The 27,100-nt window shown below is 38.5% G+C and overlaps 1 protein-coding gene across 2 annotated transcripts in view; it reads left to right on the plus strand.

Moving 5' to 3' along the window:
• Positions 1-27,100, plus strand: part of LOC145992043 (C3 and PZP-like alpha-2-macroglobulin domain-containing protein 8) — a 911,691-nt gene that overhangs the window by 307,013 nt on the left and 577,578 nt on the right. The window contains exon 1 of one of the 2 annotated variants that reach the window (XM_083128165.1): positions 5,017-5,165. The exons of the other annotated variant lie outside the window; for it this stretch is intronic. The gene's annotated coding sequence lies outside the window, so the exon portion shown is untranslated. Of the gene's footprint in view, positions 1-5,016; positions 5,166-27,100 lie in introns of those variants that run through there. 2 annotated transcript variants of the gene reach the window in all.

Raw genomic sequence — 27,100 nt, forward strand, 5'->3', positions numbered from 1 at the left:
AGTGCTACACTAGAGATGTGTGTGGAAGGGAGGGCAGACCATATGAACTGATACAAAATGAAGCAACTGCTGATGTGGTTGAAACATGAAATCTTCTGTCGGCACTTTTTTTAATTATTGTAAATTCATATATACTATCTAAGTAGAACACAGATAATCGGATGTAGTGAAAATCGTTCAGACGACACTGGAACCGCTGCAGAAAGGGATTTGTAGATCAAATTAGAAAAAGCAGAAGTTTGACCTTGAACCTCCAATCCTCTGCGAGGGAGGAAAAAGATAGAGCAGAAGCAGCAAAAGGTGGGAAGACGGCTTGACCTTTAAAATCGATTCTGGTGTAACTGAGAACAGATATCTAACTGGCAACCCAGTGCAAAAGGGGGAAGATGGGAGAGAAACAACGTAGGGTAGAAAATGGATATTTTGACTTTGAGTCACCAATTCTGTTGTAACAGTGATAGATGTCTGACTGACATCCCTGCGAGAAGAGAGAAGGAAGGGACAGATGCAGTTTACTGTGAGAAGAAGTTTGACCTTGAACCGTCAATTCTGGCGACACTATGCGAATGGGGAGAGAAGCAGCTACGTGTGTGAGCTGGAGCCTGGTTAGTCAGATGACTAACTGATAACTCTGCGAAGAGGAAGAGAGAGGAGCAACTCAGGGAGAGAAGCAACTCATGAAGAGTAGCAACTCAGGGAGAGGAGCAACTCAGGGAGACGAGCAGCTCAGGTGGAAAAGCAACTCAGGGAGAGAAGCAACTCAGAGAAAGGAGCAACTCAGAGAGGGGAGCGACTCAGAGAGAAGCAACTCATGAAGAGGAGCAACTCAGGGAGAGGAGCAGCTCAGGGAGAGGATCAGCTCAGGGAGAAAAGCAACTCAGGGAGAGAAGCAACTCAGAGAGAGGAGCAACTCAGAGAGAAGCAACTCATGAAGAGGAGCAACTCAGGGAGAGGAGCAGCTCAGGGAGAGGAGCAGCTCAGGGAGAAAAGCAACTCAGGGAGAGAAGCAACTCATGAAGAGGAGTAACTCAGGGAGAAGAGCAACTCAGGGAGAAACGCAACTCAGAGAGAGAAGCAACTCAGGGAGAGGAGCAACTCGGTGAGAGGAGCAGCTCAGGGAGAAAAGCAACTGAAGGAGAGAAGCAACTCAGAGAGAGGAGCAACTCAGAGAAGCAACTCATGAAGAGGAGCAACTCAGGGAGAGGAGCAACTCAGGAAGAGGAGAAGCTCAGGGAGAAAAGCAACTCAGGGAGAGAAGCAACTCAGAGAGCGGAGCAACACAGAGAGAAGCAACTCATGAAGAGGAGCATCTCAGGGAGAGGAATAGCTCAGGGAGAGGAGCAGCTCAGGGAGAAAAGCCACTCAGGGAGAGAAGCAACTCATGAAGAGGAGCAACTCAGGGAGAAGAGCAACTCACGAAGAGGAGCAACTCAGGGAGAGGAGCAGCTCAGGGAGAGAAGCACCTCATCTAGAGGAGCAACTCAGAAAAAGAAGCAACTCAGGAAGAGGAGAAGCTCAGGGAGAAAATCAACTCAGGGAGAGGAACAGCTTTGGAAGGGAAAATACACATTGAGAGGAGAAGCTCAAGGAGAAATGCAACTCATGGAGAGAAGCAACTCAGGATGATGAGAAACTCAGGGAGAGGAGAGAGAAGTAGAAATTTGACGCTGATGCACAGATTATGGCGTAAAAGATCATAGCTTTAGTGAATTGGTTTTCATAGACACTAAGAAGAGCCCGTTAGTTGTCGACAGAGCTATAATGTCATTGCATTGTTGAACCAAGTTCTTGTTGGCAAAACAAGAACTCCTGATGCAGTCTTCTCGTTCAGGGAAGTTGCTGCTTTCTCATATATCAAGAACAGAACAAGTAATCCGAACACAAATTAGAGAAGCTTTGCGACGAAGGAACTCGTCTTGAAACAAAATGGACCAGCAAGCTTATTTTGGACACGACTAAAAGCAGGATGCGAGTGTCGTGTGGGAACAGGAGCTAAGTTTCTAGTTCCCTGGTTTTAAATTTCCTCGGGGGCTTTTATTTCAACTTCGTAACTCTCTTTTCCTTCCATCTTCCTCACCCCTTTTATTCCAACCCTCCTTGTTTGCGTTCAACCGACAGTTTCGGTCACCTAGAGGGACTCCACCTGCTTTGAAGGAAGTTCCGACTCTAATTCTATGGGCTCCCGGCAGATGGCTCCCTTGAGCTTAGCGAAGACGTCAGTTCCAGAAAAGTCGAGGTGGATAAACAGCAACTTAGCGGTTGCTGCGGATTTGGTTGCGGGAGCCACAAGTCCTCTGCAGGGAGTTCTCGAAGCAGCAGCTCGGAGGGGGTTGAGGGGCGGGGGGTGAACCGCCGCCACGTCAAGGGAAGTTTGTTGCGGAATGTGGGCAAGGTAAGCTCATTTCCTTCAAACTCTCCATTGCATATACTCATTGCGATGTGCGGTATGCTTCGCTCGAGTATTTACAAAATCAACATTGAAATCGCAACTGTTGGAGTGGGTAATACGGTCAGTGTACGTCGCATGCGATCCTCTTCGTTCGTGTATTCAGAATTCTGCGGATAGGGAAAACTTAAGAAATATCTTCTTACACAGATTTTCATGGGGGCAAGATCTTAGATCAAATTTTAGGACGTAAGAACAATAATAATAACTTTCAACCATTATTATTATTATTAATATTATTAGATACTTGGAAAACTATTTTACGCGAAAAATCAGATAAGCGAATATCCGATACACACCATGGTATTTCTTATTTTTTTCCCGATTTCACATCAGTAACACATATCCATTCTCATGTGTTGTCATTTTATTTAGCCACCTCATCAAGTTGAACTTTCAAAGCCAAGGGAAAGTTTATACTGTGTAATCCATTTTTATGATTGGGAATACTCTATCTTGGAAACATTCTTTGTGTATAAAACCATGTGTGTGTTACTCAAACATTAATTATTCCAATTAGTAAATTCTGCATGCTGCTTCCTTGTGCCAGTTACAAGAAATGAACCAGCTGTTATATTAAGATAGCACGTAATAGTTTTCAACTTTCAACTTTCAATTAATTTAAGGGCCTCCCCATGGCGTAGTGGTAGCGTCATTGCCTTGTAATCAAGGGGTCCCGGGTTCGATACCCGGTGGAGGCACAAGTGGTTCGGATCCCACTTTAAACTGTAGGTCCAGTCCCGATTAGCCTTACTGTGCATAAAGTGGACTTAAAACAGCAAATCAAACCAATCAAATCAATTAATTTAACTTCTTCAGCAGGATAATATAAATATAAATAAAGCAATAATACAAATTCTAATAAGCAGTATCCAATGAACAGCAACGAAAGAATGAGAAACAGTAAACAACCGAACTTTAAGAACAAATCCATCTTTATTGTAATGAATTACAATTTGTTTTATCCTCCTCTGAAGACATACAATACTACGAATTCGACTCTCATAAAGTTCATTATCAAAAAATGACCCCAAAACTTGAAACTTGTTGAATTTACCTAAAGTATAATTGCATATTTTTAAAGACGGTGTCAATTTAGGTATTTTGTGTGCAGAATTCCATTTCTGTCTTTTATAATTTGGGAATACCAAGCATGTAAAAGTTTATACCACTGTTTATTATACCAATTAGTGTTTGAAAATGTTAACAAATCTAGATATTAATCATGCCAAAAACATTAATATTCAATAAATTCGTGTCCAATTTCTCACATATCAAAAGCAAGTACCCAATACACTGCCAGGCAGGCGCCATTACTTGATGCAATAATGCGGAAAAATACTATTTTTATTATGTTGAAGTGTTAGATAGCCAGCTTTTAAAGAAAAACTGTCCCATTACAAGACTGTATACGATACGTTCATATCTAGTATAGTATCCTCTGAAAATCTTTTCTCAGCAAAAGTTCAATAGGGAGCCACGGCCTGAAACCATAATATAAAGAGAGACGCTGCGCTTGCAAAAGGTTAACAAATAAAAGAAGAGCGATTTCGCTTTACAGACGCCATCTCGTGAACCTTTCTGCGGTGACGCTTCGGCTCGTATAAAATTCGTTTAATCGTTACGAAATCTTCGGAGAGAGTCTGTGAGTGAACGTTTTATAGCGATCATCCTGCAACTTTAATGCACATTATAATGTAAGGGAATAATGTCCCCGAAGACTGCTGCCGGGCCAAATAAGAGCACTGATATTAGAACCTAAAGTAAAGATATTGACTTAACTTATTTCCAGTTCTGAAAAAATACGCATTCTTTTTATCAAGAGTTTGGCTTTTGGTTGAATGTCATTAGATTAAAGTGCGTATCAGATTGCTACACAGTCTGTGCTATAAAATAAACCTGATTTTTTTTTAACTTTTTTTATTAAAGATACGGTGAAAGCACCAGCAACCACTGACGTATCACGAATAAACTTTAAACTTTCGGACAGTTTAAGTTAGTTTTATAAAGAAATTGGCGGGAAAAAATTCGGGAACTTTGAGTATTTCTGTAATTTCATCTAATTTTCTTCGTCTATACTACTTACATGCTACAAAGGGACACTAATTATTCGAATATGTATGCAATATTGAATGGAAATTAATGGTAATTTGCGCCGAACGTTTCTTTCTATGAAATTCGAAAATTTCAAATTAAAGATACGTAATATTCCGTGCATACAGTAGAACCAAGAATGCGTAGTAAAGCCTCTGAAAGCATAGGCTTGCACAAGGAGGGCAAGGGGGCAGTTGCCATCCCCTAACATTTAATGTTGTATGCAGGGTAATGCCCTGGACGTTACAAGTGATACTTTGTTATTTAGTTGAAATGTTGATGTTTGTTCACTTTTTAATTTGGCAAATATTAATGACGTCATAGACAACTAGTGTGAGCTGGACAGATAAACTAATCTTGATGTAGAAGGATCTGGCAACATTTAAAAAACTGAGAGATTGATCAATAAGCAAAAATCAGGATAGCAACGGGTTAATAGTGGCAGAAAAATGTCGAAATAATTATATGTGGTTTAAAGTTCATTTGATTGCTGTAAGTATGTGTTTCCAAAAATATACGTTGCATTAAGGTGAAGTAGTAAGTTTTCATTTCAACGCCTTGTGATCGCTGGAGTCTTTTGACACGACATGAGGAGCGAAGGGAAAATTCCAGGTTAGACTGAAAGGTACGTAACAGCAGTTTTGTTAAGTGGAGATGTGTAAAACTGAACAAATACTAATATTGTAGAATGGTATATTTTCTTAAGACTGAAGAAGTTCAATCTAATGTTCGACCAACAGTGTTTCATATGCTATCCAGTATTTGAAAATATATGCTCACATTCAATTCGCAAGACTAATTTAATATAAGAAGATTAGTGAACTTAGTTTACATTCGACTTTACTTGGAGTAAATATGAGTTCCATTTCTGCATTAGAGGTCTGGCATGCATACAATCTTCTATATATATAGAAATAGATTTATGTCTGTGTGTGTGTGTATGTATGTATGTTTGTTCTGGCATAACTCTCGAACGCCTGGAGCAAGTTCAACCAAACTTGGTACACGTACCACTTGGAATCTGAAAATAATACTTTGGGGGTAAGACATCCCTGGCACCCACAGGGGTGGGGTCCAAAGGGGTGACATGTAAAAATAATCTAAAATAACCGATATTAAAATTCGCACAAACAGACATCCGTGACTCTATGCAATCCCGCACAACGACAGTGTTTCTCGGGTTGCGTAACATTCAGGCTGATATGACTTTGTGTTGCGAAAACGACCGATATTAGTGGGGGGTCGCTAACATGAATAGTGAAACTTCCAATCCAGTTCTACTTCAAGTTCAGCACCTATCGGCATGGGGAAAGGGAGGGGGTGAAAAATAAAATGCCACAAATGACCTAGATTAGTATCGAATCCATAGTTTTCGGAGTCGCTAAGCTAATTATTGACTTTCACGATCACATTTAAAATTAGTTACATTTTAAACCATAGTTAGAATTAATTATATTCCTATCGAATAAAATATTGCGATAAATAAATACCGGGTAATCATCTAGTTGAATCTAAAATTACAGTAAATAAACAAATGGATCGTATATTCTTGTGTCCGGACGCAGTCTAGTACACTTCTGTTGTGGACCCATCCATACAAAGATTGAAAAAGCGTCGAAATGGAATAGAATTATTCCTCCTTCCCCCGACTAAACTTTCATCGAGCATTTTGCTTCCCTTCCCCCGACCTAATCACAGGGGATTTTCACAATTTAATTATAATAAGTTCAACAAAGAGAAAATTATGTGGTGGTCGATGATACTAAGATTTTTTTAAATGATTACAAACCAAAATGTGAAAGAACGAACCAAATATAGAAATATTTACTTACAATTTAGTATCTGTATCTCGAGTAGAAAGCAAGATCGCTGTTCCGTTGCTAATGAACCATAATGTATATCTCTATTATTGTTGATAGAGCAACAATGAAATATTACAATGAAAAAGTGACAGTCATGTAAAGATGGAGAAGGGGTAAAGGAGAATGGTAAGAAGTTTTCCAAAATTCAATGAATTCGTCTCATTGAATCACGTAGCGAAATCCATTCAATGTGTGACCTCCCCGATGGCACAGTTGTAGCGTCGTCGCCTTGCAATCAAGGGGTCCCGAGTTCGATACCCGGTGGAGGCACATAGTGATTCGGATCCCACTTTAAACTGTAGGTCCAGTCCCAATTAGCCTTACTGTGCATGAAGTGAACTTAAAACACAAACTCAATCAATCAATCCTTTCAATGTGGATAAAACTTTAGAAATAGGGTGTAATTCATGGTTTTGCATGGTAGAGGTATTGTTAGTATCAAAACACTTTAGAACATACGTTGCACGATAGAAAAGGATTTACCTGCTTTCTTTCTGAGAACAGATATATCTGTCCTTCATTTAGAATAGTGTTTTCAATACATTCAGACATTCACTCGCTGACCCTGCTGTTGAAGTCTCGTATCATACACTTTGTACAAATAGCCTCAATGCTGATGCATCCACTACAATTGTAACTAAAAATCACAAAATAATACTCTTCAAGCTGAGATAGTGCGGCTCAACACACACACACACACACACACACACACACACACACACACACACACTCTCTCTCTCTCTCTCTCTCTCTCTCTCTCTCTCCCTCTTTCTCTCTCTCTGTCTCTCTCTCTTTCTCTCAATAGTGTACATATTTTTTGAAGATTATTATCTATCTGATATAATAATCGTAATTGTTGTCTTAGAAGTTGAGGCAGCTAAATCCTATGGAACCAAGATATATATGTAATATTTTGTGGAATTATTTTTACAATTAAAGAGAAAATATCTCATGAGAAATTATATTTCCCTTCCTCTCTTAAATATCTCTCTCTCAATCTATTCCTCTTGTCTCTCTCTATTTTATATATATACTAGCTGATTACCCTGCGTTGTCCGGGTATTTATTTATACCAATCTTCTTTAGCCAGGAAAATAATGAATTGTAACTATAGTGTAAAATGTAACTAATTTTATTTCATCGTGAATGTCACCAATTAGCTTAGATACCGAAAACTATGGATTCGACACTAATCTAGGTCATTTGTGGCATTTTATTTTTCACCCCCTCTCATCCCCCATGCCGATAGGTAATGAACTTGAAGTAGAACCGGTTTGGGAGTGTCACGAGCACTATGGATTCCACAATAATATCGGTCGTTTTCGCAACACAGCCTGAATGTTAGACAACCCGAGAAACACTGTCGTTGTGCGGGATTGCATAGAGTCGCGGATGTCTATTTGTGCGTAATTTAATATCGGTCGTTGTGGATTATTTTTACATATCACTCCTTCCCACCCCACTCTTAGGGGTGCCAGGGGTGTTTTACCCCTAAAATATTATTTCCAGATTGCAAGTGATACGTATAGCAGGATTGGTTGAAATTGCTTAAGGCGTTCGAGAGTGATGCCGGAACAAACATACATCCACACACACCCAGACACATGCATCCGTTTTTATATATAGAGAGATTTCTGTATACTGATAGATAAACTATCGATTTAATCGGTTAATCGTACTGGATAATCGATCAATTGTTTAAAATTGGAATAACCTATCAAATTTATTCAATCGGTTAATCGATTCGATTGTAATGTAGCGTTAATTACTGGCCTACACAGGATTTATTTTCGGAGGGGACTGAATTGTGAAGAGTGGGGACGGAATACACAGCTAAATATATCATAATTACTATTTTTAACCTTCGTTTTAAAAATTGTAATCGTCGGTCCCATTGGAGTGTGGGTTCAGTTACCACTATGCTTTTTCCTAAGTTATTTACTGCTTTTGATTTTCTCAATATTTTTGGAGGGTCTCTAGTCCCATCAGCTTTCCCATTCCATAGGGCAGTGAACGTCAGATCGAGAGAACATAATTGCTCTCTGAATCGTGTGGAGAGCACAATGTGTATACCATTTTGTGATGTATGACTGAAAGATCACTCGCGTGAACTAGTGTTTTTCCTTACATCTTGCATATGTCTAACAGCCGAAGGGCTCTCAGTATTCAGAATGGCTTCATTGAGTCGTTTGTCACCTCTGAAGAACTGTTGCCTTTTGCTCTGGGCATGTCAAGGTATTGACGTGTTTGAATTGAGGCACAACTAATTTTGAATGGTTCATACATTACGTGAATTTGCGTGCTTTCATATTATTGTCATTCACTTTAATTTATATTTTATGATTGTGTTCTTACTTTTAATATATTTTTCATGCAAGTGCAATTTTTCCTAGTTTGAATACTAAATGTTAGGAATATATAAGAAAATGACCAGTCAGTACTGCTTAGTTTTAAAGTATAATGTGCAAAAATGTAAAAAAAAACATATTTTTCACTCCAATCTGCCTTCATGGTAGGGTGGAATGCTTTTATATTTCAAGTTTTTATGTTTAATTCCATCGGGCATTATCACAAAATTGTTTTCATTTGTGGAAGTTAAACAATAGATAATTGAAAATTAAACCCTTTGCCTTATGTAAATAAACACCATTCGTATGCATTCAATTATTTTTTTCTATTTTTCCACACGCACTAGCACGATATATATTTTGAAACCAAGGATTAATGTTTGTTTGAAAATGTACTTTTCTACATGGAATGTAAAATAAATTGTTTATTATTTTTTCATAGTAAAAGATAACAAACTAGATTTGCAATGTTACAGGCTCAAATGCAAAGCATAGAAATAGCATTATAAGAAGGAATTTCCGTTCTTGCTGGTAATCGTCAGAAATGTTGGTTGAAATGTGTAGCACTTCAAATTTTTAGTGTCTTCACGTTTAGACCTACATTTACACATAATTAACTTTGTGTAACATTCTACAATGGAGATAATAGAGGGGCACATACATTTAGAAAAAATAGATGGTAGTAGTTAATTCGTAGTATAACTTATATATTTGAAGTTTTTATTCTTATGTGAATTTTCCTAGAGATCTGTAATTTTTCTTTCTATTTTTCAGGTGAGTATTTTGAACAGCAGAAACTATTATGATTTCAACTGCTCCCACTAACGCAGTGAGTAGTGAAATTTAATTTTATAGCTATTATTTCTTTAATTGTTCTTATGCAATGGACAATATAACTAAATAATCTTCTATAATTTGGAGATAGTGCATTATACAGGAAAAATTAGAGACTTAAAGAGAAGAAAATTGTACGTTGAAAATTTAGATTTACACCCAATTTAGAAGTTCAATTCAATGCTTACTACAGAAATACTGTAAAGTAATCTTACTGTAAACCATCCCTATACTTTTCGGCATCATCACCGTAATATTATTGAATTTTATCACATGTAAGAAATGACGGTACTCCTTCTTCAAATAATTTTATATGTAAATGTGGTGCGGTATTTGAAGAATTTCCAATGTGTTTCTAGTAATTGTTTTTAGAAGCATGGGATATTATATATAGAATTTCCCCTCCCAAGGACTAGACATTTGCAACCATAAAATCAATCACTAGATGCAAATACCAACTTAACCCGTACATCAAAGTTGATCAATATTTCCATATGTTATTTGAGACGCGTTCATGTTTTTTTGGAAGTTGATCTTTGTTCGTAAACAAATCGCAGGAGTCGATTGACATTAGAGGATAAGTGCAGCGTGCATAAGCAAAGAATATACACTTTTTATATCGTTTAAAAAGAAATATTACATGTTTCAGCTGCAATTCATAATAAAGGTAGACACACCTACACCAGAGTTACGATTGCGACGATTCAATTTTAACATAAATAGATTAGATCCCAAAATATAAACCTCTTTTGTGGTGCAGTGTAGTAAGTTCAGGAACGCTTTGAATGTCACATTAATTATGCTTATTTATCTGTTGTCTAAAATAATATTTACATTGTACTCTTATGACTGTTACTTATTCTTGAAATACTTTCTTTAACGTTGGTTTTAAGTCTATTTTGTGCTCAGATAGGCTAATTGGGACAAGACGTACAGATTGAAGACTTACCTGTGTCATGAAAATCTGGGTCGAAACCATTAAGTTTGTTTGAGTTTCTTTTTAAGTCCACAGCAAGGCTAATCGGGACTGAACCTACAGTTCAGTGTGGAATCTGTGGGATTAGAGAAAAAATTAAGTTTGTTTTGCTCTATTTCTCTTATGGGGGGAGTAACCTGCCTTGGCTCGACCTGTCACTTGTTTTCGTTACTTCCCCAGGTAAAATAATTAGCATAACATTTAAAAAAAACTAACAATGCGGTTCAATCGAATTAAAGACATAGAATAACTACCATATTCTTTACCATGGATATTAGGGAAAAACTCAATTATATTATAACAATGATACCCAGACGTTCCGTTTAAAAATGTATATAAATACTATTTATTTCGTTGATTAAATATGTACAAAGAATTATATATGATATAACCCCCCCCCCAAATGACATGATCCTCTTTAATTTAAACACTGTAATATATATATGAGAGGTTGGTACGCTGGCTTAGACCAGCAGTACTAGTTTAAAAAATGTATCTAGCTTGTCACTAGTATACATGGCATGTTTCTCGAATTCCCTCCTATTTCTTGATTATAATGAAAATTGTCACGCAAAAATAGACAATTATATTATGCGCTGTTCTTGAAAATATATAAAAACAAAACTGGTAGGATTCTTTTTCCACCCTGTCACAGTCTCTTTGATACGAAGCTTTTATTATTAAAACGTATTATTATTAGATTTGTTACTATGTCGTTGTATTATTCTTATTATTAATTACTCAGTAATACTCAACGGTGAACGATGAGACTAATCGAAGTACAGTGGTGGAAAAAAGTTCTTCCCCATAAGACTTTAATGGCAGTAAATAATGCCGGAAAGGTAGGCAACACACATTGCGCCTTTAGGTGATCGGGTGATTCTGTCTGTCTCAAGAGCAACTCGTCTTTCATGTAAAAGCCAACAGGCACAGGAAATGTAGGAAAGTCACGTGACTTGTCAGGTGGAATGTTGTTCGTCAGAAAATCGCCTTTCCTCAACCCAGGTCGCAGAAGCGACAAGAGCTACACGTTATATCTCCGAAAATGATTCCCCTAAAAACGTTGAACGAAACGCTAAAACTATTCTTGCCTTAATTACTGTATGTGCCGCAGTAGCACAGTCGTTAGGGCGTTTTATTACCATGCGAGAGATCTGGGTTCGATCCTCGGGGGATAATCGGGATTTTGTCCACCTGTTCAAGCTGCTTCGGTGCCCACCCAGCGTCGTATAAAGTCGGTACCTGGAGGAAACTCTGGGGAAAGGGGGGGGTATGGCGGCCAGGGCCGTGGTGCTGATCACATCATTCCCACCTTCCGCCTGATGAAGAAAGCGTGGGGCCCTAACTCCACTAACTCCACCCCTATACGCCTTCATGGCTTGGTGCAAAGCACAAGATAGGACTTTGCATTTTAATTTACTATACATCCCGATTTTGTCGTAACAAAACTTCCCAATCTCTACGTGGGCTTTCTTCCAAGTTCCGTAGCATAGGCGCCGACTCCATGGAGCTTGGGGGGCTTGAGCCCCCCCAATGTTAACGATGTGGGGGCAGAGCCCCCCAATAATTTTGCTGTACAGGACCTAATGTATTATTTTGCTTCTCTTGTAAAGTTTACTCTGAATTGTGCAACATGAACTTAACTTTAAATACACATTTGAAATGTACTAGACCATCAATTTGGGGGTCTGAGACAGCTAAACCATCAACTTTGGGGGGGGGGGGCTATGAACAGAGACAGCAAAATACATGACTTATTACTATATACTAAGTATGTAATTATGAGTATTGTTAAATTTTTTACTAAAAAGAGTTTCAAGAGACGATGTGCATGAACTAGGGTAGTGGATGGGACGTTTGGGCTACAAATGGCTCTAACATGACATTCAGAACGAGATCATTCATATATTATGGAGATCTGTTTTGCGCTCCGTGGTAGCAGATATTAAAAGTCGGGAATATTTTGCTTATTATGGTTGACGAAACTTGTGACATATCCATCCGTGGACAATTAATATTCTGCATTAGATCTGTGATATTTTTGAGGAATTCGTGGCTTTTATGAGATTCCGAACTCTGAGGCCAAAACTTAAAAAAGGGAGAGAATGAGTCACTCATTAATTTATTTCAGTGATCAGAGCCCCCCAATAATTTTGACAAGTCGGCGCCCCTGTTCCGTTGGGATGTGAATAGGCTCCAATATTTCTTGAGACAATTCATACATGTTATATTTCCTTATAAGAACAACAGCCGATATATATTTTGTGTCTTTTTTTTTTTGGCGGCGAGGTTTAATCCAAACATGTGAGGTGATCCTTTTCCCACTACTCACTCCATTCTCAGAAATAAATCGCAATTCCAAACACTGAAAATGCAGCACTTTCTACAACTTAGCATGCAAATATCTACATAGTAGCAAAGTAATGTGTGGAAAGAGAAAAATTAACGATTTGTAACGGCACTCTGGAAATCTTTTACAAGTAGTTTATTTTTTTCAATTTGAACTTACATTCATAACATTCATTAACGATTCCAATATTGACAAAAGAATAGCTTAGGCGTTCTGCTACTTTCAATTCTTCATTATCGTAGTCACCGTAACACACACTCTCTCTCTCTCTCTCTCTCTCTCTCTCTCTCTCTCTCATCCTTCCCGATGGCGCTGTAGTAGAGGAGTCGCATTGTAATCAAGGAGTCCTCTGTCGATACCCGGTGGAGACACAGTGGTTAGGATCCCACTTTAAACTGTAGATGCAGTCTCGATTAGCCTTCGTGTGCATAAAGTAGACTTAAAATACCAAATGAAAATAAAAAGCAAAATCACCGTAACTCTCTACAAAGCCAGAGGATCCATTTTTGAAACCTGTTGAGGCTTAGATGTAGCATTGCATTCGTATCATTACCCATCATCTTCGTCGTCGCGATTATCGCAAGAGGTAAAAATGCGACACAAAATAACCCAAACAGAAGCTTGGAATCAATCAGAATATTGGTTACGTTGGATACGTGGTAGAATTGTTTTAAATATCACTTCCTGTGATGTAATAGGGTTTTTGATTAAGGACCATTTGTATAATGCATATCGTTGATGCGAACAATAAGTAGTTTCACGTTCACCACACTCTTCGGTTGTTTAGAAATCGTAAGGAAGAAGGATCTCTTAATTTCCGCTTTCACATGTCAATGAAACTTTAAAATAAGTTCAGTGTAGGTTACAAAAGAGATTTACATATTGTTATGATATCTTTTAAACACCACGAAATCTAATTCCAATAGAATACGATATTACTCCTTACGTTCCTGTAAATGTTCACCATTAGTCTGGCGAAAGAAAGTAACTAAGATTTCCGTGTTTCCTTGAGGAAAGATAAGGCGCCTGCTTGTAGTAAGCAAGCACCAACTGCTTCGATCAGTGACCTTCACTGCCAGAGTGACTCACAGCAGGCCTGCGCTCGTTCCAGTGTGCGTATAAAAGAGGTATTTTATTTCGTTCGTTCCAATCCACAGTTATATCAAGCTAACATTCTAATATTTTCGTAAAATATGTAGTAAACAAGTTGTATACATTATGGTCTTCCAGAGTGTTGTTGCCTGCTATTCACACGCGGGAGATGAGGGTGTTGTAAACATTTCTGAACCCAAAGGTCGAGCACGAAGGAAAAGTTGTGTAAGCATTGGAGGTAATAACAAGGTAATAGAAGTTGAAGGAAATGCTGGAATAAATTATATCAGAAATTGAGTAAAAACAGTTCTCATCACACATAGGGCTATCAGATGACTCGTCAGCGGAAAGTAGGACAAATTGTCTCAAAATGTTGAACACGATCGTATTTGCTAACTAACTAACTAACTAACTAACTCCCTAGCCTTCTTAAACCCGAAGGTTCATGGCTGCAGCAACACAGGCCTTCCATCTTTCCCTATCTTGAGCAAGTCCTATATACCCTTTTCCATCCCTACCGATTTCCCTTAGGTCCATCTCAACGTTGTCCCTCCATCTTCGTCTTGGCCTTCCTACAGGTCTCTTACCATCAGGTTTTCCAACAAGAATCCTGTAAACTCCTCTTTCCTCTCCCATTCGTGCCACATGGCCTGCCCACCTAAGTCTTCTTGATTTAATTATTATAATAATATCTGGACATGAATACAAATTATGTAGTTCTAAATTATGTAACCTTCTCCACTCACCTGTCTCCTCATCCCTTTTAGGTCCAAAGATTTTCCTAAGGATCTTATTTTCACATACTCTCAACTTATGTTCCTCCTTCAAGGAACCAAGTTTCACATCCATATAATACTACAGGCAAAATTACTGTTTTGTATATTTTAACTTTTAGTTTCTTAGATATTAAACGAGAAGACAAAAGTTTATGAAGAGAGAAGTAACATGCATTTCCTGAATTAAGCCTACTTTTTATTTCAGTAACTATAATAGGTTACTAGGACATCTTAGCATATAACGAGAATATGACACATCTTCAGCTGAAAAATTAATGTTGAAGTGAACGGTTGAATTCCTCAACTGCTAATTAATAGCACGGCTGTATGTGATTTCAACTTGTGTATGTAAGACAGAACGTGGGGCCAGGAAGAGAAAACAATCCATGCATTCTGAAAGTTCTTGTTTATTAATATGTAAAAAAAAAACTACTATACACTGGGAAAAAACAGAATTGTGTGCCTTATTTCTCCAATAACGAGAAAAATTACTTGTTACTTCGAACAAATTACCGACACTTATATCGATAAAACTTCACAAAGTAAGCATTTTATACATATATCCGGACTTTTTCGGATCTAGAAAATCGTGAAGTAATTTCTGAGCTGGGATCGTAATTGTTTTTCCGAACATCCAGTAGCAACCATGCACACTCTTTGATTTAAGCATACTTCTCCAAGGAACCACGTTATCTTAGACTTCCCTCTGTTTTTCTGTTTCTCCATCTAATTTGAAGTTACGTGATGCTCAAAATACGTATAAGACATTTGAGATTTCTTTCAAATTCCTTCCGGAGGCCAGACACAACTATAAAATGTAGGACACGTCCGGAAATAAGATTGATTCTTATAAGTCTTTTTATTTTCTTATTTAGCGTCGTTTTTCTTTCACCTCTTGCTAATCGCGACGACGAGGATGAGTGATATGATGAAATTGATGAAGGGGCACTCACAAAGAACACCCAAACGCACGACGGGCTTCGAACCCAGGACATCAGACATCGTAGCGCACTGTGCTAACCACTCCGTCACGGACGGAATTCTTATAGCCCTAATTGTTCCTCAAGCATATTTCCTATCTTGAACTACACACGAAACATAAATAACAATCTAAATAAACATGTGCCAGTTCACACTCTAACCGTAAAAAAACATATGCATGTGAAAATGCAAATAATATTTATTTTGAGGTAGTCGTGACTTATTATTGTATATTAAAGAAATATATTAGTGATAAAATGACGGAAGTAGAGGAACATCTCCAATGAAACACTCATGCCTTATGGATATTTTTATTTCTTGCCGAATAAGGTTCCGAGATCGAGTTCCGACCAAAATGGATTCATTGTGTATGCTCATTCATGTCTTTAATGTAATCATAAATCGTCATCATGAATAATTTAATTTCAGAGGAAGAAAACTGAGGTAATTACTAATAAAAACAATAACAAAACAAATTTGATCTTAAAGCCCTGGCTTTGCGCTACATATTCCTTCACGGGGATCATAGGCGTGCGCCCATGGGGCCAGGGGGAGGGCAAATGCACCCCTAATCATGGACGTCTGCAGATTTTATCCACGAAGAGACAAGCAAGGTATTTTTCCATGGGGCATATTACCCCGATAATAGTGTTGCATTATCGCATTCCTGCATCCTCATTATAATAATTAATGTAAATTATTATGACTGAAATCAAATTATACATGTGAAAACGTACTTTTTGGTTGACATTCGTTTTCTAAGGGGAAGATGTGGCAATCCTTGCCTCCCTTTCAGACATCTATGCCCCTATAATATTATATTTTCACCTAGAAATTTAGGATAGATGAATCCTATCGCCGTTATTAAACTATATTATACTCTTAAAGAAAATTAAGTATTTTCAAGCCGATGAAAGTTCTAGGCAACTAGTGTTGCCCACGGGACGAGACGGGACAGGCTTTTAAAATTCGAGACGAGACGAGATTGATCATGTGTCCCGAGACAAACGAATATTTTCGAGACGAGACAGCATTTCACACCATTTCCACGAGACGTGACAGACCAAAGTCTCGTCTCGTGGGCAACACTAAAGGCAACTAAGGGGGAAGGGGGTGCAGTGGCGAAACCACAGCCCCCCACAACCTTGAACAGAAATCAATTTTAGGGGGCAAACATGGAAGTAAAGGAAAGCCAGAGTAGCAGAATCTAAGAGTAAGAGGACAAAAGGATACTCAAGATGGAGCGTCATCACTTAGGCTATTTTGCTCCCGTCACATTATACGGGGGCCAGCCCCTTACCATTACAAATAGCAACTCTAACGTTGCATAACTAAAAAAAAAATTTAAAAATTAAATGTTCTGACTTCTGTTAAAAGCTGAGGCTGTAAAGGGGCACTCAGCACACATAAGGACAAAAGAACAGGACAATACAAACAAAATTATACTGGCCATGGGGCCAGTCGGCAGAGCCTCGTTAGTCTTCAGTCCAGGGTGTACTAACGTGGAAGTGAGGTTGACATTTGGGTGTACTACGTGGAAGGTCACCCCTTACACCCCGAGAGACAATTTATATGATTTTTACTGTTGGTGTATATATATATATAACTGTGTGTGTATGTGTGTGTGTGTTGTATATATATATGTATGTATGTATTTATATGTGTGTGGGGGCGGGGGGAGGGGTGTATATATAAACACACCCATCAATGCAATAAAATTTAAACAAGTGAGATGAAATTACGTTATTCTTTTCCGGCCTGAAATATAATCAAGGCTATCCCCCTCTAATCAGAGGGTCTGCGCACGCCTATGACGGGGACTGAAACTTTACGTAGGTGTAGACACGCTTCGTACAATTTGATGATATCGCGATTACGTAATGGATGTGCAGCCACTTAACTGAAGCCCCCAAAATTCACATTTTATTACTAAATTGTAAATTAACATAATATCACATAGTTTACCTATTCATAATATGCGCCGCTTTGGTGCACTTTGTGGATTGTGCATTAATCAACATCAGGTTAATCGCGGCAGGCAAAGTGGAGGGAAAATGACAATGAAGCACAACGAGGGGGCCCTTGGTTCCCGATTAATGAAACTTTGTCTACATGCAACTGATTCGCTGCGTGAAATCGCTGAAAATGTCATTTATTAATTTCTTAATTTTGCTTATTTTATATTGCTTTTCTAGCACTTGGCGTCAACAAAGGCGATGAGGATGATTAATGAAGTTATGAAATGGATGATAGGACATGATGATCCATGTCTTACATAAAATTCTAAGCTGGGACTAATGAATATCGATTCGTCTTATCATTTGTTAAGTAGTTGTTTTTAACTCCAATCTTTTTCAAGGACTTCTGGGTTGACAGCATGTGTGTTCCGCGATGATGATTCGACGAAAACCACCATTTCAGTGAACTTTCTTGACAATGACTCTAATATCAGTAAAGAGAACATTTTCTTACGAATAGCTGTTGTTAAGAAACGAATTCCTGAAACTTTTTCTGGTGGTCTCACGGCGCCCAGCTGTTGTTTGTAATGGCTGGGCCTGGGAGTATGACTCACGCTGCTGTCAATACTCAATCATTCCCGAGAATCCAGGTCCGCCAGGCAAACCCAAGCGACAATTTTGTTATTTGGGTTGCATAGACAACAGGCTTTAAGATGTTACGATATCGTAGGTCTCGTGGCCCAAGAACTATTTTCCATGACTGTACACAGACTCCTCTCAGGTACAGGGATAGTGTTAGCCAAAGTCAATGCTTCACAGCACAGAGGAATAAAACCACATTATTGCAGTAGATATAATGAGAGGTTTTATTCTTTATTTATTGTGATTATAATTCAAACAGGCTTAGTACGAAGGTGAGGATTTCGCTTTGACGATGACTTGACTCAACTAAAACGCATAAACTCAATGCGTGGCTATCGGCATGCCTATGATCACATAGATTTAGCTTGCGCCCCGAACTACCACACCAAGAGATATGCAATAATAACTGAGCCAATTTTTGCTCTTTAGACACTTATCACAAATTAAACCTTAGGCTAGCTTTATTTCTTAACGTAGAATGGTTTCAGTATTGTGCATAGCATCAATGCATGGCCATCGGCATACCTACGGTCACATAGGCTTAGCTTGCGCCCCGAAGTACCATACCAAGATGTATGCACAACACCGAGGAGTTATTTTTAAGTTTAAAATCCTCGACGATCCGTGGCGAATGTGTGTTATTTCTTACGAGATATCGTCGCTTTTATACTATTTTCGAGAACACAGATTCAAGTACAGATGAATCACTCACTATCTACAAAAGGATGCTAACAACAATACTGACATCTATACATGTTTAGAAATATAAATTCACATAGTGCACTCTTCCAAATCTAAAGATAAATTGAACTACTCATAATAGAGCATAAAATACAATAAATATTAAACAAAAGATATACATTACAAACAAGGTGCAATATTACATAGCTACGAGTATAACAACACGGAAATTACGCTTTCTTTGCTCGAAATAAATATATTACTGACATATTTTAAAGTTGTGACGTCACATAAAAATACGGATCATATCACCTTTAATCCCTGATTAAATAAAACACCTTGACAGTGTTGAATCTACAATTGAAACTAATATTTTCGCGCAACAAAGTACTTGGCTTGTCACCAACGGATAGACATATTTTTTGCAATTAAACGCGTCCCTTAATCCCCTCGGACACGACGTTTCTCTAAGAATAATAACAAATGTCCACCGAACTTGGCTTGTCACCAAACGAAAAAAAAATAAAAATGCGGGGACTTATCTATGCATTTCGAAGAAAGCAAATGGTTGATCCGTGACCGCTACCCATATGACTAGTCCCGCCACTCTACCGGCACCGAAGAACGTTCCAAAGGTCTCCTCGTCCTGCCCAGTAAAACGTAAGAAATCCAACCCCCGTTACTCAATCCTTAGGTTGAAAAGACAAGATTTTAAAACTAACATCCTTCTGCAAGCTGGCTTTCACCGTCACGTAGGCCAACCCTAGTAAGAGGTCACATTGGAAACTGCATAAAAAAGAAGCATAGCTGTCACTAAAAAAATAACATTGAACATACTTAAAAAAACTAATAATAAAAAGGATCTTGTAGTGATTCTATAATTACAAGTTGAATAACATTTTTTTCCATTCCTCATAAAAAAACACCTAGGAATGAGAACACATAAATTATAAAATCCACTTAGAACTGCAATAATCCGTAATCTAGAACTCAATGTTCGATTTTTCTAATAATCGTGCGAATGTTTACAGAAGGGTAAGAAATGTACGCCTTATGCACGTGTGAATTACAGAGCGAGCAGCGGTAATGTAGCGGGGGTCGTTGACCCACTGTACCCCCTCGATAATTACATTGATTGTTTTATTAATCAACAGATTACGATGTTTACGTAATATAGAATTGGTTCCAGCGCGCGGAAAACACAAATCAAATCATGGATATGTTTGTAAAGTAAAAACCCGCCTTCTCGGAGTACTTTCGTCGCTTTTTATTAGTACAAACAGTTTGTGTGTACAATCAAATAGCAAAGGAACAGTTCGAAAATTGCAATCAGTCCCAAACCTAACAATCCTAACCTAACGATGTAAAATTAGTGCTGTTGTGGAATGTCGTGTTGGCTACTACAGTCACTTGCGCGAAGCCTGGCTGTTCTGCTTCCAGGCTAAGGCAGCAGACGTACTTTACGTCAAAATAACACATTTCCGCGACCAAAAAACAACAGAAATCGTTCATAAACAAAATTTTCTTCATAAACCATGGAAAATCTTGTATTTCACTTTCCCGAGGTGGTACAGAGAGTGTATTGTTCTAAAAGAGGCGAAAGGCGACGAGGCAGAAGACTTCGTCGATCGCGTTCGTGCAATGGGAAACCTCTTGTCACCTGATTCGTGAGCAACAGTGCAGTGTGCCATTGCAATCATGGTAGGATAAACAGCATTTCTCCGCAGCTCTTTTTACTTCTCGACCCAAGCGGTTCCTCCACTCCACTGTTGCTTACTGACCTTGTGCAGGATGCAGGAGGCAAGCTCACACCGCACGGAGCGCTCTCTAGCCTCTACACATGCAGGCGAGTTGCCAAGCGAAGTGTCAGGCTGAAAATGAAAGAGCGGCGCATATACAGTATCAAGACGGAAACCAAGTGCTGTGTATGAAAATGCTAAATACACATTCTTGCCTCCGAGATCACCGCATTGTTTCTCACAAACGACAAACTCCAAATGGAACTAAAGTGCTACATGCAACTTAGCAAACGAACGATTTTGCGTAGCTGTGACTCACTGTCAATGCGTATTTTAGCAGACCGTGGCAAGTGCTTTCTTTTAAATTTTGTTACTAAACGCTCGTCCATGAAATTAGGCGGGTGGCAGAAGTTCACGCTGTTGCCACGTCGGAGCACAACCTCGTGTGTTCGGAGGTTTAAAAGAATGGGAGATCTCGTTGTAGAGTTGCTCTTTGTAATCCATGTGATAGAAACTGACAGTTTTTGCTAGAAAGGTCCCGGATGACACAAAAAGTGCCCCGGAGAGAGGTCGGTCAATATAAGTTAAGCATTTGTAAAAAAAATAATTGCGTAAAACTATTAAATTTGTGATATTATAATTTGTTTCCTTGTAATTTAAGTTTTTCAATTTTAAAGCTGCAAATTAAAGGGTTTTCCCGTAACTAAATAAATGACGAACGAAAATAGATGAGACTCTTTGTCAAAGTGTGTATAAACAGTAGGGACCATATTATTCCACTAATTAGATCATCATAATTATAATTTTCTTCTAAGTTACAACATGCATATTTGTCGAAATTGAAGATGATAAGTTTAAACGTGCACACTTCGTGTTCAGAGCAAAATGAGAATAGACTTTTAACTTAAAAATCTTTCCTGAAGCTATGTTGCTTCGGTGATAGGTATAGATACGTTCGCATGGGAAACTGCCACCTCGGAGACAGAATCTGAGCCAATGCCTTGTCGTTGGTGAGGGTCAATTGCATTTGACAGCCAATAATTCTTATTCTTTTCTAGTTGTCGGGAAATTTGCTGTCAATTCCAAACTTCCAGCATCCACATCCCGTGAGATTCCAGAAACCACTCAATCGGCAACATCTTTTCTTTTTTAAATCAAGAGAACGAATTAAAGCTGAGTGTACTGCAGATGTCAGTATGTTTTACATGTACAGTTACGTACATTTCTGGGTTGTAATGATCACGCTGAAAGGCAATGTGGTAGTTACAACCCATAAGTGTCCGTGACTGTACATATCAAATCCAGGTCACTTATGTATAGTGGAGTCTCCCCGATGGCGTAGTTTTTTGATTGATTGATTGATTTAGTTTATTTTACTTCGCGTTTTGTGCCTCTTGGCTAATTTGCGAAGATGGGGATGAGTGATGAAATGATGAAATTGATGAATGGACATTCACAAACAACCAAGCCTGACCGGGATTCGAACCCGGGACCCGTAATGCAGTCCAGATTACTGAAGATAAAGAGGACTTAAAACACCAATTTAACCAACCAACCAACTTACGAAGTTATAGTGATACTGTTGAGCAAGTCTGTCTAGACGACAGAGGTTGTAGCGCAGAGGAAATTTCAAGAAAGTAACTCCCTTTCTATGGGTGACATGAAAGAACGCACATATTCGTTGTATGGCGCTGCGATCGTCTAGGAATGTGAATGGACTGTACTGTATGTAATACGTTTGAAAATAGTACTCGGTTTGCAGATTTGATTTATGATTATTAGATGTTGTATTCTTGTGACGGTGTAATGGCGGTAGAAGATTAACTTATCCATGAAACTAATACAGACAACTGTGGGCCAGTGTTGCACTATGTAGACAGGAAATTGTCAGAGCACTGAATACAGGAAATCGAGTACACAAATACTTATTTTCTTATGGTGGGTGCTTCATTAGCAATATACTCATTTACAGTTCCTGGCTTTAGACAAATTGAAATTAGTCTTCGATACTTATTATAAATAACATGAAATATGGACTATTACCCGATGTGTCAAATGAGCAATTTGACTGTTGAGAATTTTATTTGCTTGTTGTTATTTACCGTAATAATTTTCTTACACTTTTGGCTAATCACGACGAGTATGTTACAACTACAATCTCTACCATGTAAATTAATGAAATTTAGTAAATCATTTTATGAATTACACATCGAACGCGACGCAAAGGACATAATCAGTGCAGAGCGCATTACTTGTCCTTGGCTTGTGACATAAAGATGCCGTTCAACCGCTTGATGGCGCTAGTGACTATCGCATACCTTTTTCCATATGCTACTTACGTAGCCTTACCGATAGATTGTTTCCTCCGTGATGGCGTAGTGTTAACGTCTTCACCTTGTAATGAAGGGGTCTGGGTTCCATACCCAGTGGAAGCACAGTGGTACGGATCCCATTTGAGACTGAAGGTCCAGTCCCGATTAGCATTTCAGTGCATAAAGTGGACTTGAAACAATAACAATTCCATAGATTGTTCTTGTTCTGGTGTTAAATACCTGGATATTGCAACACTGCCATTTCATCGCTTAAATTTGTATCATACGTTAAATTTGCAGCCAGTACGTCATTGTGCAAGTCGAATTAAAGGCGTCACCTTGGAGATGGGTAACACTAGGTTAGACTTGCTAGTGTTTTGTTTCTGGTATGACTGTAGGTTTAAAGTCAATTTTTATATCGATGAATGAAAAAAAATCCATGATTAATTTATGCTCTTAACTTAAGTGATCTCGACACCCCGAGTATGATATCTGTGTGTTCGGATACAGTACCCACATACTAAGCAGCATGATTGGTGAAAACGTGTGGTAAGTCATTCACCTGGACAAGTAATGAAACCAAGTGACATGAAGGGAATGAACAGTCAGTGGTATTGAAACATAGCCCTACACTCATGTGGTGTTTTTATTAAAATTTTGTTCAGGCAATTTTAATATAACGTGAAGGCTAATTTTGTAAAAGTTCAAGTTCATTCAATCGACTATGCTGTATTTCGGATTTGAACTCTCAGCAGACTAAATTAAACCGTTCTAGGGCAAATCTGAAGAATGGTCCGACCTCGTAATGTGAAGAATAAAAATTGTTTCTATGAGGAATTAAGGTTTTCAAGTATGAATTCCAAGTATGGCAATATTCATAATTTGTTGAAAGGACGTCTGAAATTTTTTTTCAAGAGAGGGGCAAGTAAGTAAAATTTTCAAGGGCAGGGGGGACTAGGAACCTTTTCCCCACAATAGCGTTGTCGCCGAATAAAACACTCCTTCAGTTTGAAGTTATAATGTTCTTTCGAACCTCTTCTAATATCATACATTACTATGACTGAAATAAAAGTATTTGAATGAAATATACAATTTTAGGTTGCAATTTATTTTCAACGGGACGTCGCCCCTTTATTCCCCTTTGGAACTCTTATTTGGAGTCGTGGCTGTGAATTCCGTACATAAAGTTGATACAATATTTGCAATCATCAGAAACATTAATACCGTTTGATCCTAACAATGATACTATTTTAATCATGCGCGATGCATCGAAGATTGGATTAAGAGCCGAGTTATAATAATGGCGATATGTAAGTCATATAATGTGAATTTACTACTCTTTCACAGAAGCCGCCCCCCGTTCTGGAGTGGATAGCGCTCCGACGTCAGGGGTCCCGGGTTGGAATCCCGGCCTTGGCATGGATGTTTGTGAGTGTCCATTCATCAATTTCATCATATCATCACTCATCCTCCATCTTCGCAAATTAGCTAAAAGTGGCACAAAAAGCGAAGTAAAATAAAGCAAATCAATCAATCAATCATTCTTGAACAGCATAAATGGCTGGCTTATTCTCATAACGAAGAAGAAGATGCTCTATTTGCTGTGAAGAGATTTAGAAAATATGTCTATTAAAAGAAAAGGGTCATTACCTGTAAAACAAGTTCAGAAATGTGCAAGAACGCTACTGTTAGTTCTTTTCTAATTTGGTATGTGAAATTGTTTACAAGAAAAAAGTTCAAGTAGAAAATTTGTTGTGACGATTCCCGTTGCAAGGATAAACGAACCGTTGATGTTACGATTCAGTTGTGAATGATCTTATGGATCATCTGAAGAATGTATTCCGAACTTTGCAAGAGCAAGATGGGATGCTGAGACAGGTCGTAAAGTAAATTATCCAAAGTTGGCAGGAATGTAAGAATAAAGATTCTCAAATAGACGCAAAGATTTTCAAAGCATTGAGAAGGCGACGCAATAATTTCCACTTTGAGGATAATGTGTTACTTTGTAGTTCAAGAGTTATTATTCCTAATGTAATGAGGCCGCAGGTTATGCAAAGGCACCGGAGAATCATAATGGCATTGTCGAGATTGCATTATTAATACGAGAATGGTGGTCTGAAATAGATATATGCCTTAAAATTATGTTAAAGTATATTATGCTGTGAAACTGCCGAGACCAAGGATATCTTTGGTTCTGAAAGCAGGTAGTAACTTATTGACCTACATCATTATACATACAACATGCGTTTTTACAGCATCAGAATACACTCAATTCTGCAATTAAAGTCGTGCGAATGTTTTGAGTAACGCCACAGCTCGTGAGGGTCATAGGTTACATACCGATTGCCGGCCTCACTCCCACATGTTTCAGCTGAAGTCAGTGATCACCCAACCATCAACAATTTACGGTGTAACGTGTGGTCAGCGCGACGAACCTCCAGTCGTTTTTGTAGGTTACGCTACTCATTCGTAGCTCCCCAATTTCCTCACGATGGTAGGTGTCCACCGGTCCCTAACAGGCCGAAATCTCAGGAGAAAAGTTGTTACGCTTCTCCCAGGAGATTAGATCCATCGCCCGTCCTGTAGCCTCATCCCAAAACCTGACGGCTTAGGCCGCACGTCCATGGTGCGGGACAGTACATTACTAGTAAATTACAGGAATTTACGTAAAATACATACCGAGAAATCCTGAAAACAAATATTGTAACAACAATACAAGAAGAATACACATCCTGTTATACTTTGTTACGATAGCAAGGTGTACTATTGCAAAAACTACAATATTTATATCGTGCGTTCCGAAATGAGTAATTAGCATTGTACGTACAAGGCGACGCAAAAAGAACGCATGTTTTTGGAATAAGTGTAACGTCGTTTATTTTCAAGATTCAAACGTTTTAATAAGACAAAACCATCGGTAAGAAATGCTGTTTGGATAGGTATACCGTGATGATTTAAGTATGGAAGATGATGTTGTAAATATGACGTCATTGTTACTGTCCCCACCACGTAATCTTACGTTTCGGCGACGTCTCTTGGCCCCCACGCTCCCCAGATTTATGTGTCTGCGACTTCTTTCTGTTGGGTTATCTCAAATTGAAAGTCTAAGTTCGCAAACGTCGTACAGTCCACGAGCTGAAAGTTTCCATTCGTGAAGAAGTTACAACTGTGCCAGACGAAATGTTGGCAAGGGCAAAACGGAACTTTGAGGAGAGATTCCGGATGTGTGTACAGCAACAAGAACGTCATCTTTCCGACATCGTCTTTCATACTTGAATCATCACTATATACCTATCCAAACTGCATTTCTTACCGATGATTTTGTCTTATTAAAACGTTTGTATCTTGAAAATCAACGACGTTACACTTATTCCAAAAACATGTGTTCTTTTTGCATCACCCTGTACGAGAGTGACAATTATATATTTTCCAAATTATAATGTTAACAAAAATATAACTAAGCGACTTATATTGTGATGATCCATTACACCAGCGTGCTAAGTAAACGGATATGTCAGGAAAGAACACCATTCTCTTTTGAAACTGACCCGTCTCTTGTTAGAATGAAATAGAAGAAGCTAAGAAACACGTAAGAAGGACAAATAAGTTCTCTTCTTTTCTTTCCGCGGCTAAGATGACAGATATAAATCGAGCGAGATGAAGATGTCTTAATTTGCTACAACTCTAGGTGTTTGAATTCCGCGTTGCCATGGCAACGATGGTCACCAAGGAGTCGGGAAGCGACGGTGAGTGACACGATGCAGACTGAGACGGAGGAAAAAGAATGAATGTGGAACACAAGGAGGCTGGATGTAGGAGGACGGATGAAATACTCCAAAATGGAAAACGAGCCCGTCTCCTCTGGAATTATCCACGGAAGCGCTGTTTGACTTGAATCCCAGGACTACAATTAGGAACGGGTTGCGAGGCGGGAGAAATATGATAGCCCTTATCGTTCCAGAAGGGCTTCATTTTGCCTTTCACATGCAAAGGGTATAATCCTATTGTC

The sequence above is a fragment of the Lepisma saccharinum genome, chromosome 9, assembly GCF_977018435.1.
Source record: "Lepisma saccharinum chromosome 9, izLepSacc3.1, whole genome shotgun sequence".
Taxonomy (NCBI): Eukaryota; Metazoa; Arthropoda; class Insecta; order Zygentoma; family Lepismatidae; genus Lepisma; species Lepisma saccharinum.